An 11,255-nucleotide genomic window follows, 5' to 3' on the forward strand; every position below is an offset into this window, starting at 1 on the left:
CGTAGCATCTCTACTACAGGTAACATTACAACTAACGTAGCATCTCTACTACAGGTTACATTACAACTAACGTAGCATCTCTACTACAGGTAACATTACAACTAATGTAGCATCTCTACTACAGGTAACATTACAACTAACGTAGCATCTCTACTACAGGTAACATTACAACTAAAGTAGGATCTCTGACTCAGGTAACATTACATCTAACGTAGCATCTCCACTACAGGTAACATTACAACTAACGTAGCATCTCTGACTCAGGTAACATTACATCTAACGTAGCATCTCTGACTCAGGTAACATTACATCTAACGTAGCATCTCTGATTCAGGTAACATTACATCTAACGTAGCATCTCTACTACAGGTAACATTACAACTAACGTAGCATCTCTGACTCAGGTAACATTACATCTAACGTAGCATCTCTGACTCAGGTAACATTACATCTAACGTAGCATCTCTGACTCAGGTAACATTACATCTAACGTAGCATCTCTGATTCAGGTAACATTACATCTAACGTAGCATCTCTGATTCAGGTAGCATTACAACTAACGTAGCATCTCTGACTCAGGTAACATTACATCTAACGTAGCATCTCTACTACAGGTAACATTACAACTAATGTAGCATCTCTGACTCAGGTAACATTACATCTAACGTAGCATCTCTGATTCAGGTAACATTACATCTAACATAGCATCTCTGACTCAGGTAACATTACATCTAACGTAGCATCTCTACTACAGGTAACATTACATCTTTCGTAGCATCTCTGATTCAGGTAACATTATAACTAACGTAGCATCTCTGACTCAGGTAACATTACATCTAACGTAGCATCTCTGATTCAGGTAACATTACAACTAACGTAGCATCTCTGACTCAGGTAACATTACAACTAACGTAGCATCTCTGATTCAGGTAACATTACAACTAACGTAGCATCTCTACTACAGGTAACATTACAACTAACGTAGCATCTCTGACTCAGGTAACATTACAACTAACGTAGCATCTCTGATTCAGGTAACATTACATCTAACGTAGCATCTCTACTACAGGTAACATTACAACTAACGTAGCATCTCTGACTCAGGTAACATTACATCTAACGTAGCATCTCTGACTCAGGTAACATTACATCTAACGTACCATCTCTGACTCAGGTAACATTACAACTAACGTAGCATCTCTACTACAGGTAACATTACAACTAACGTAGCATCTCTGACTCAGGTAACATTACATCTAACGTAGCATCTCTGACTCAGGTAACATTACATCTAACGTAGCATCTCTGATTCAGGTAACATTACATCTAACGTAGCATCTCTACTACAGGTAACATTACATCTAACGTAGCATCTCTGATTCAGGTAACATTACATCTAACGTAGCATCTCTGATTCAGGTAACTACACTGTGTTCAATGTTCCCTCAAACATTTTCTCGGCAGTGAGCATTTCAGGTCTATTGAGAGCAAACTTGACGTTGTGAAAATTCTGTTCAACTTCCAGCGTGAGTTTACTGTGAACACTGAGGCTGTACCCACTTTCAGTTACAGTTTTACTGTGAACACTGAGGCTGTACCTGCTTTAAGTTACAGTTTTACTGTGAACACTGAGGCTGTACCTGCTTTAAGTTACAGTTTTACTGTGAACACTGAGGCTGTACCTGCTTTAAGTTACAGTTTTACTGTGAACACTGAGGCTGTACCTGCTTTAAGTTACAGTTTTACTGTGAACACTGAGGCTGTACCCACTTTCAGTTACAGTTTTACTGTGAACACTGAGGCTGTACCTGCTTTAAGTTACAGTTTTACTGTGAACACTGAGGCTGTACCCACTAAGTTACAGTTTTAACAGTGGTCAAGTAGGCTAGGTGATCATAATGTAGCTCTACCAGAGTAGCCTACCATCAAAAACAATGGAGAAAATGCATCCCATATTTTAACACGGAAATAGCTGTTACATCATTCAGCCTACAGTAGCAGCCAATGTGCGGTGTTCAATGTAGATCTACGTTCCCTGAGACTTATGAAGAAAAACATACAGGGCTTCACATGAACCTGTTTATCCACTTGTCCTTCAGACAAGGAGGGGACTGAACATGTTGTTCGATGTGAGAACCACTTTACCATAGGGTTAAAGGTCAGGGTTAATGTGTATTTCTGTCTCTCTCCAGACCTGAGGGTTAAAGGTCAGGGTTAATGTGTATCTCTGTCTCTCTCCAGACCTGAGGGTTAAAGGTCAGGGTTAATGTGTATTTCTGTCTCTCTCCAGACCTGAGGGTTAAAGGTCAGGGTTAATGTGTATCTCTGTCTCTCTCCAGACCTGAGGGTTAAAGGTCAGGGTTAATGTGTATTTCTGTCTCTCTCCAGACCTGAGGGTTAAAGGTCAGGGTTAATGTGTATCTCTGTCTCTCTCCAGACCTGAGGGTTAAAGGTCAGGGTTAATGTGTATTTCTGTCTCTCTCCCGACCTGAGGGTTAAAGGTCAGGGTTAATGTGTATTTCTGTCTCTCTCCCGACCTGAGGGTTAAAGGTCAGGGTTAATGTGTATCTCTGTCTCTCTCCAGACCTGAGGGTTAAAGGTCAGGGTTAATGTGTATCTCTGTCTCTCTCCAGACCTGAGGGTTAAAGGTCAGGGTTAATGTGTATCTCTGTCTCTCTCCAGACCTGAGGGTTAAAGGTCAGGATTAATATCTAACTGATATGTCACTGTGTTAGGGGTTAAAGGTCAGGGTTAATATCTAACTGATATGTCACTGTGTTAGTTAGGGTCAGGGGTTAAAGGTCTGTCAGTAGCAGCAAGAAACCACTTTACAAAATAAAATGCATTATTATTCCCATTATTCCCATACCATTATACTACCCTCTGCCTATCATTATTATTCCCATTATTCCCATACCATTATACTACCCTCTGCCTATCATTATTATTCCCATTATTCCCATACCATTATACTACCCTCTGCCTATCATTATTATTCCCATTATTCCCATACCATTATACTACCCTCTGCCTATCATTATTATTCCCATTATTCCCATACCATTATACTACCCTCTGCCTATCATTATTATTCCCATTATTCCCATACCATTATACTACCCTCTGCCTATCATTATTATTCCCATTATTCCCATACCATTATACTACCCTCTGCCTATCATTATTATTCCCATTATTCCCATACCATTATACTACCCTCTGCCTATCATTATTATTCCCATTATTCCCATACCATTATACTACCCTCTGCCTATCATTATTATTCCCATTATTCCCATACCATTATACTACCCTCTGCCTATCATTATTATTCCCATTATTCCCATACATTATACCATCATTATATTCCCATTATTCCCTCTGCCTATCATTATTATTCCCATTATTCCCATACCATTATACTACCCTCTGCCTATCATTATTATTCCCATTATTCCCATACCATTATACTACCCTCTGCCTATCATTATTATTCCCATTATTCCCATACCATTATACTACCCTCTGCCTATCATTATTATTCCCATTATTCCCATACCATTATACTACCCTCTGCCTATCATTATTATTCCCATTATTCCCATACCATTATACTACCCTCTGCCTATCATTATTATTCCCATTATTCCCATACCATTATACTACCCTCTGCCTATCATTATTATTCCCATTATTCCCATACCATTATACTACCCTCTGCCTATCATTATTATTCCCATTATTCCCATACCATTATACTACCCTCTGCCTATCATTATTATTCCCATTATTCCCATACCATTATACTACCCTCTGCCTATCATTATTATTCCCATTATTCCCATACCATTATACTACCCTCTGCCTATCATTATTATTCCCATTATTCCCATACCATTATACTACCCTCTGCCTATCATTATTATTCCCATTATTCCCATACCATTATACTACCCTCTGCCTATCATTATTATTCCCATTATTCCCATACCATTATACTACCCTCTGCCTATCATTATTATTCCCATTATTCCCATACCATTATACTACCCTCTGCCTATCATTATTATTCCCATTATTCCCATACCATTATACTACCCTCTGCCTATCATTATTATTCCCATTATTCCCATACCATTATACTACCCTCTGCCTATCATTATTATTCCCATTATTCCCATACCATTATACTACCCTCTGCCTATCATTATTATTCCCATTATTCCCATACCATTATACTACCCTCTGCCTATCATTATTATTCCCATTATTCCCATACCATTATACTACCCTCTGCCTATCATTATTATTCCCATTATTCCCATACCATTATACTACCCTCTGCCTATCATTATTATTCCCATTATTCCCATACCATTTATACTACCCTCTGCCTATCATTATTATTCCCATTATTCCCATACCATTATACTACCCTCTGCCTATCATTATTATTCCCATTATTCCCATACCATTATACTACCCTCTGCCTATCATTATTATTCCCATTATTCCCATACCATTATACTACCCTCTGCCTATCATTATTATTCCCATTATTCCCATACCATTATACTACCCTCTGCCTATCATTATTATTATTATTCCCATACCATTATACTACCCTCTGCCTATCATTATTATTCCCATTATTCCCATACCATTATACTACCCTCTGCCTATCATTATTATTCCCATTATTCCCATACCATTATACTACCCTCTGCCTATCATTATTATTCCCATTATTCCCATACCATTATACTACCCTCTGCCTATCATTATTATTCCCATTATTCCCATACCATTATACTACCCTCTGCCTATCATTATTATTCCCATTATTCCCATACCATTATACTACCCTCTGCCTATCATTATTATTCCCATTATTCCCATACCATTATACTACCCTCTGCCTATCATTATTATTCCCATTATTCCCATACCATTATACTACCCTCTGCCTATCCTATCATTATTATCTGCCTATCATTATTATTCCCATTATTCCCATACCATTATACTACCCTCTGCCTATCATTATTATTCCCATTATTCCCATACCATTATACTACCCTCTGCCTATCATTATTATTCCCATTATTCCCATACCATTATACTACCCTCTGCCTATCATTATTATTCCCATTATTCCCATACCATTATACTACCCTCTGCCTATCATTATTATTCCCATTATTCCCATACCATTATACTACCCTCTGCCTATCATTATTATTCCCATTATTCCCATACCATTATACTACCCTCTGCCTATCATTATTATTCCCATTATTCCCATACCATTATACTACCCTCTGCCTATCATTATTATTCCATTATTCCCATACCATTATACTACCCTCTGCCTATCATTATTATTCCCATTATTCCCATACCATTATACTACCCTCTGCCTATCATTATTATTCCATTATTCCCATACCATTATACTACCCTCTGCCTATCATTATTATTCATACCATTATTCCCATACCATTATACTACCCTCTGCCTATCATTATTATTCCCATTATTCCCATACCATTATACTACCCTCTGCCTATCATTATTATTCCCATTATTCCCATACCATTATACTACCCTCTGCCTATCATTATTATTCCCATTATTCCCATACCATTATACTACCCTCTGCCTATCATTATTATTCCCATTATTCCCATACCATTATACTACCCTCTGCCTATCATTATTATTCCCATTATTCCCATACCATTATACTACCCTCTGCCTATCATTATTATTCCCATTATTCCCATACCATTATACTACCCTCTGCCTATCATTATTATTCCCATTATTCCCATACCATTATACTACCCTCTGCCTATCATTATTATTCCCATTATTCCCATACCATTATACTACCCTCTGCCTATCATTATTATTCCCCTATCATTATTATTCCATTATTATTCCCATTATTCCCATACCATTATACTACCCTCTGCCTATCATTATTATTCCCATTATTCCCATACCATTATACTACCCTCTGCCTATCATTATACTATTGCCTATCATTATTATTCCCATACCATTATACTACCCTCTGCCTATCATTATTATTCCCATTATTCCCATACCATTATACTACCCTCTGCCTATCATTATTATTCCCATTATTCCCATACCATTATACTACCCTCTGCCTATCATTATTATTCCCATTATTCCCATACCATTATACTACCCTCTGCCTATCATTATTATTCCCATTATTCCCATACCATTATACTACCCTCTGCCTATCATTATTATTCCCATTATTCCCATACCATTATACTACCCTCTGCCTATCATTATTATTCCCATTATTCCCATACCATTATACTACCCTCTGCCTATCATTATTATTCCCATTATTCCCATACCATTATACTACCCTCTGCCTATCATTATTATTCCCATTATTCCCATACCATTATACTACCCTCTGCCTGTCATTATTATTCCCATTATTCCCATACCATTATACTACCCTCTGCCTATCATTATTATTCCCATTATTCCCATACCATTATACTACCCTCTGCCTATCATTATTATTATTATTCCCATACCATTATACTACCCTCTGCCTATCATTATTATTCCCATTATTCCCATACCATTATACTACCCTCCCTCTGCCTATCATTATTATTCCTATCATTATTCCCATACCATTATACTACCCTCTGCCTATCATTATTATTCCCATTATTCCCATACCATTATACTACCCTCTGCCTATCATTATTATTCCCATTATTCCCATACCATTATACTACCCTCTGCCTATCATTATTATTCCCATTATTCCCATACCATTATACTACCCTCTGCCTATCATTATTATTCCCATTATTCCCATACCATTATACTACCCTCTGCCTATCATTATTATTCCCATTATTCCTATCATTACCATTATATACCATTATACCCTCTGCCTATCATTATTATTCCCATTATTCCCATACCATTATACTACCCTCTGCCTATCATTATTATTCCCATTATTCCCATACCATTATACTACCCTCTGCCTATCATTATTATTCCCATTATTCCCATACCATTATACTACCCTCTGCCTATCATTATTATTCCCATTATTCCCATACCATTATACTACCCTCTGCCTATCATTATTATTATTTACCATTATACTACCCTCTGCCTATCATTATTATTATTCCCATACCATTATACTACCCTCTGCCTATCATTATTATTCCCATTATTCCCATACCATTATACTACCCTCTGCCTATCATTATTATTCCCATTATTCCCATACCATTATACTACCCTCTGCCTATCATTATTATTCCCATTATTCCCATACCATTATACTACCCTCTGCCTATCATTATTATTCCCATTATTCCCATACCATTATACTACCCTCTGCCTATCATTATTATTCCCATTATTCCCATACCATTATACTACCCTCTGCCTATCATTATTATTCCCATTATTCCCATACCATTATACTACCCTCTGCCTATCATTATTATTCCCATTATTCCCATACCATTATACTACCCTCTGCCTATCATTATTATTCCCATTATTCCCATACCATTATACTACCCTCTGCCTATCATTATTATTCCCATACCATTATACTACCCTCTGCCTATCATTATTATTCCCATTATTCCCATACCATTATACTACCCTCTGCCTATCATTATTATTCCCATTATTCCCATACCATTATACTACCCTCTGCCTATCATTATTATATTATTCCCATACCATTATACTACCCTCTGCCTATCATTATTATTCCCATTATTCCCATACCATTATACTACCCTCTGCCTATCATTATTATTCCCATTATTCCCATACCATTATACTACCCTCTGCCTATCATTATTATTCCCATTATTTCATACCATTATACTACCCTCTGCCTATCATTATTATTCCCATTATTCCATACCATTATACTACCCTCTGCCTATCATTATTATTCCCATTATTCCCATACCATTATACTACCCTCTGCCTATCATTATTATTCCCATTATTCCCATACCATTATACTACCCTCTGCCTATCATTATTATTCCCATTATTCCCATACCATTATACTACCCTCTGCCTTATTCCCATTATTCCCATACCATTATACTACCCTCTGCCTATCATTATTATTCCCATTATTCCCATACCATTATACTACCCTCTGCCTATCATTATTATTCCCATTATTCCCATACCATTATACTACCCTCTGCCTATCATTATTATTCCCATTATTCCCATACCATTATACTACCCTCTGCCTATCATTATTATTCCCATTATTCCCATACCATTATACTACCCTCTGCCTATCATTATTATTCCCATTATTCCCATACCATTATACTACCCTCTGCCTATCATTATTATTCCCATTATTCCCATACCATTATACTACCCTCTGCCTATCATTATTATTCCCATTATTCCCATACCATTATACTGCCCTCTGCCTATCATTATTATTCCCATTATTCCCATACCATTATACTACCCTCTGCCTATCATTATTATTCCCATTATTCCCATACCATTATACTACCCTCTGCCTATCATTATTATTCCCATTATTCCCATACCATTATACTACCCTCTGCCTATCATTATTATTATTATTCCCATACCATTATACTACCCTCTGCCTATCATTATTATTCCCATTATTCCCATACCATTATACTACCCTCTGCCTATCATTATTATTCCCATTATTCCCATACCATTATACTACCCTCTGCCTATCATTATTATTCCCATTATTCCCATACCATTATACTACCCTCTGCCCATTATTATTCCCATTATTCCCATACCATTATACTACCCTCTGCCTATCATTATTATTCCCATTGTTCCCATACCATTATACTACCCTCTGCCTATCATTATTATTCCCATTATTCATACCATACATTATTATTCCCATTATTATACTACCCTCTGCCTATCATTATTATTCCCATTATTCCCATACCATTATACTACCCTCTGCCTATCATTATTATTCCCATTATTCCCATACCATTATACTACCCTCTGCCTATCATTATTATTCCCATTATTCCCATACCATTATACTACCCTCTGCCTATCATTATTATTCCCATTATTCCCATACCATTATACTACCCTCTGCCTATCATTATTATTCCCATTATTCCCATACCATTATACTACCCTCTGCCTATCATTATTATTCCCATTATTCCCATACCATTATACTACCCTCTGCCTATCATTATTATTCCCATTATTCCCATACCATTATACTACCCTCTGCCTATCATTATTATTCCCATTATTCCCATACCATTATACTACCCTCTGCCTATCATTATTATTCCCATTATTCCCATACCATTATACTACCCTCTGCCTATCATTATTATTCCCATTATTCCCATACCATTATACTACCCTCTGCCTATCATTATTATTCCCATTATTCCCATACCATTATACTACCCTCTGCCTATCATTATTATTATTCATACCATTATTCATTACCATTATTATACCTACCCTCTGCCTATCATTATTATTCCCATTATTCCCATACCATTATACTACCCTCTGCCTATCATTATTATTCCCATTATTCCCATACCATTATACTACCCTCTGCCTATCATTATTATTCCCATTATTCCCATACCATTATACTACCCTCTGCCTATCATTATTATTCCCATTATTCCCATACCATTATACTACCCTCTGCCTATCATTATTATTCCCATTATTCCCATACCATTATACTACCCTCTGCCTATCATTATTATTCCCATTATTCCCATACCATTATACTACCCTCTGCCTATCATTATTATTCCCATTATTCCCATACCATTATACTACCCTCTGCCTATCATTATTATTCCCATTATTCCCATACCATTATACTACCCTCTGCCTATCATTATTATTCCCATTATTCCCATACCATTATACTACCCTCTGCCTATCATTATTATTCCCATTATTCCCATACCATTAGCACCCTCTGCCTATCATTATTATTCCCATTATTCCCATACCATTATACTACCCTCTGCCTATCATTATTATTCCCATTATTCCCATACCATTATACTACCCTCTGCCTATCATTATTATTCCCATTATTCCCATACCATTATACTACCCTCTGCCTATCATTATTATTCCCATTATTCCCATACCATTATACTACCCTCTGCCTATCATTATTATTCCCATTATTCCCATACCATTATACTACCCTCTGCCTATCATTATTATTCCCATTATTCCCATACCATTATACTACCCTCTCTGCCTATCATTATTATTGCCTATCATTATTATTATTCCCATACCATTATACTACCCTCTGCCTATCATTATTATTCCCATTATTCCCATACCATTATACTACCCTCTGCCTATCATTATTATTCCCATTATTCCCATACCATTATACTACCCTCTGCCTATCATTATTATTCCCATTATTCCCATACCATTATACTACCCTCTGCCTATCATTATTATTCCATTATTCCCATACCATTATACTACCCTCTGCCTATCATTATTATTCCCATTATTCCCATACCATTATACTACCCTCTGCCTATCATTATTATTCCCATTATTCCCATACCATTATACTACCCTCTGCCTATCATTATTATTCCCATTATTCCCATACCATTATACTACCCTCTGCCTATCATTATTATTCCCATTATTCCCATACCATTATACTACCCTCTGCCTATCATTATTATTCCCCATACCATTATACTACCCTCTGCCTATCATTATTATTCCCATTATTCCCATACCATTATACTACCCTCTGCCTATCATTATTATTCCCATTATTTACCCACCCTCTGCCTATCATTATTATTCCCATATTCCCATACCTCTGCCTATCATTATTATTCCCATTATTCCCATACCATTATACTTATGCCTATACCCATTATTATTATTATTCCCATACCATTATATCTCTGCCTATTATTATTCCCATTATTCCCATACCATTATACTACCCTCTGCCTATCATTATTATTCCCATTATTCCCATACCATTATACTACCCTCTGCCTATCATTATTATTCCCATTATTCCCATACCATTATACTACCCTCTGCCTATCATTATTATTCCCATTATTCCCATACCATTATACTACCCTCTGCCTATCATTATTATTCCCATTATTCCC

The 11,255-nt window shown here is 36.4% G+C and overlaps 1 protein-coding gene across 2 annotated transcripts in view; it reads left to right on the forward strand.

Annotated features, from left to right (window-relative positions):
* The window catches only part of chtf18 (CTF18, chromosome transmission fidelity factor 18 homolog (S. cerevisiae)), an 85,274-nt gene that overhangs the window by 71,543 nt on the left and 2,476 nt on the right, over positions 1 to 11,255 (forward strand). The window lies entirely within an intron of this gene.

This window comes from Oncorhynchus tshawytscha, unplaced genomic scaffold (assembly GCF_018296145.1).
Source record: "Oncorhynchus tshawytscha isolate Ot180627B unplaced genomic scaffold, Otsh_v2.0 Un_contig_1312_pilon_pilon, whole genome shotgun sequence".
Classification (NCBI taxonomy): domain Eukaryota; kingdom Metazoa; phylum Chordata; class Actinopteri; order Salmoniformes; family Salmonidae; genus Oncorhynchus; species Oncorhynchus tshawytscha.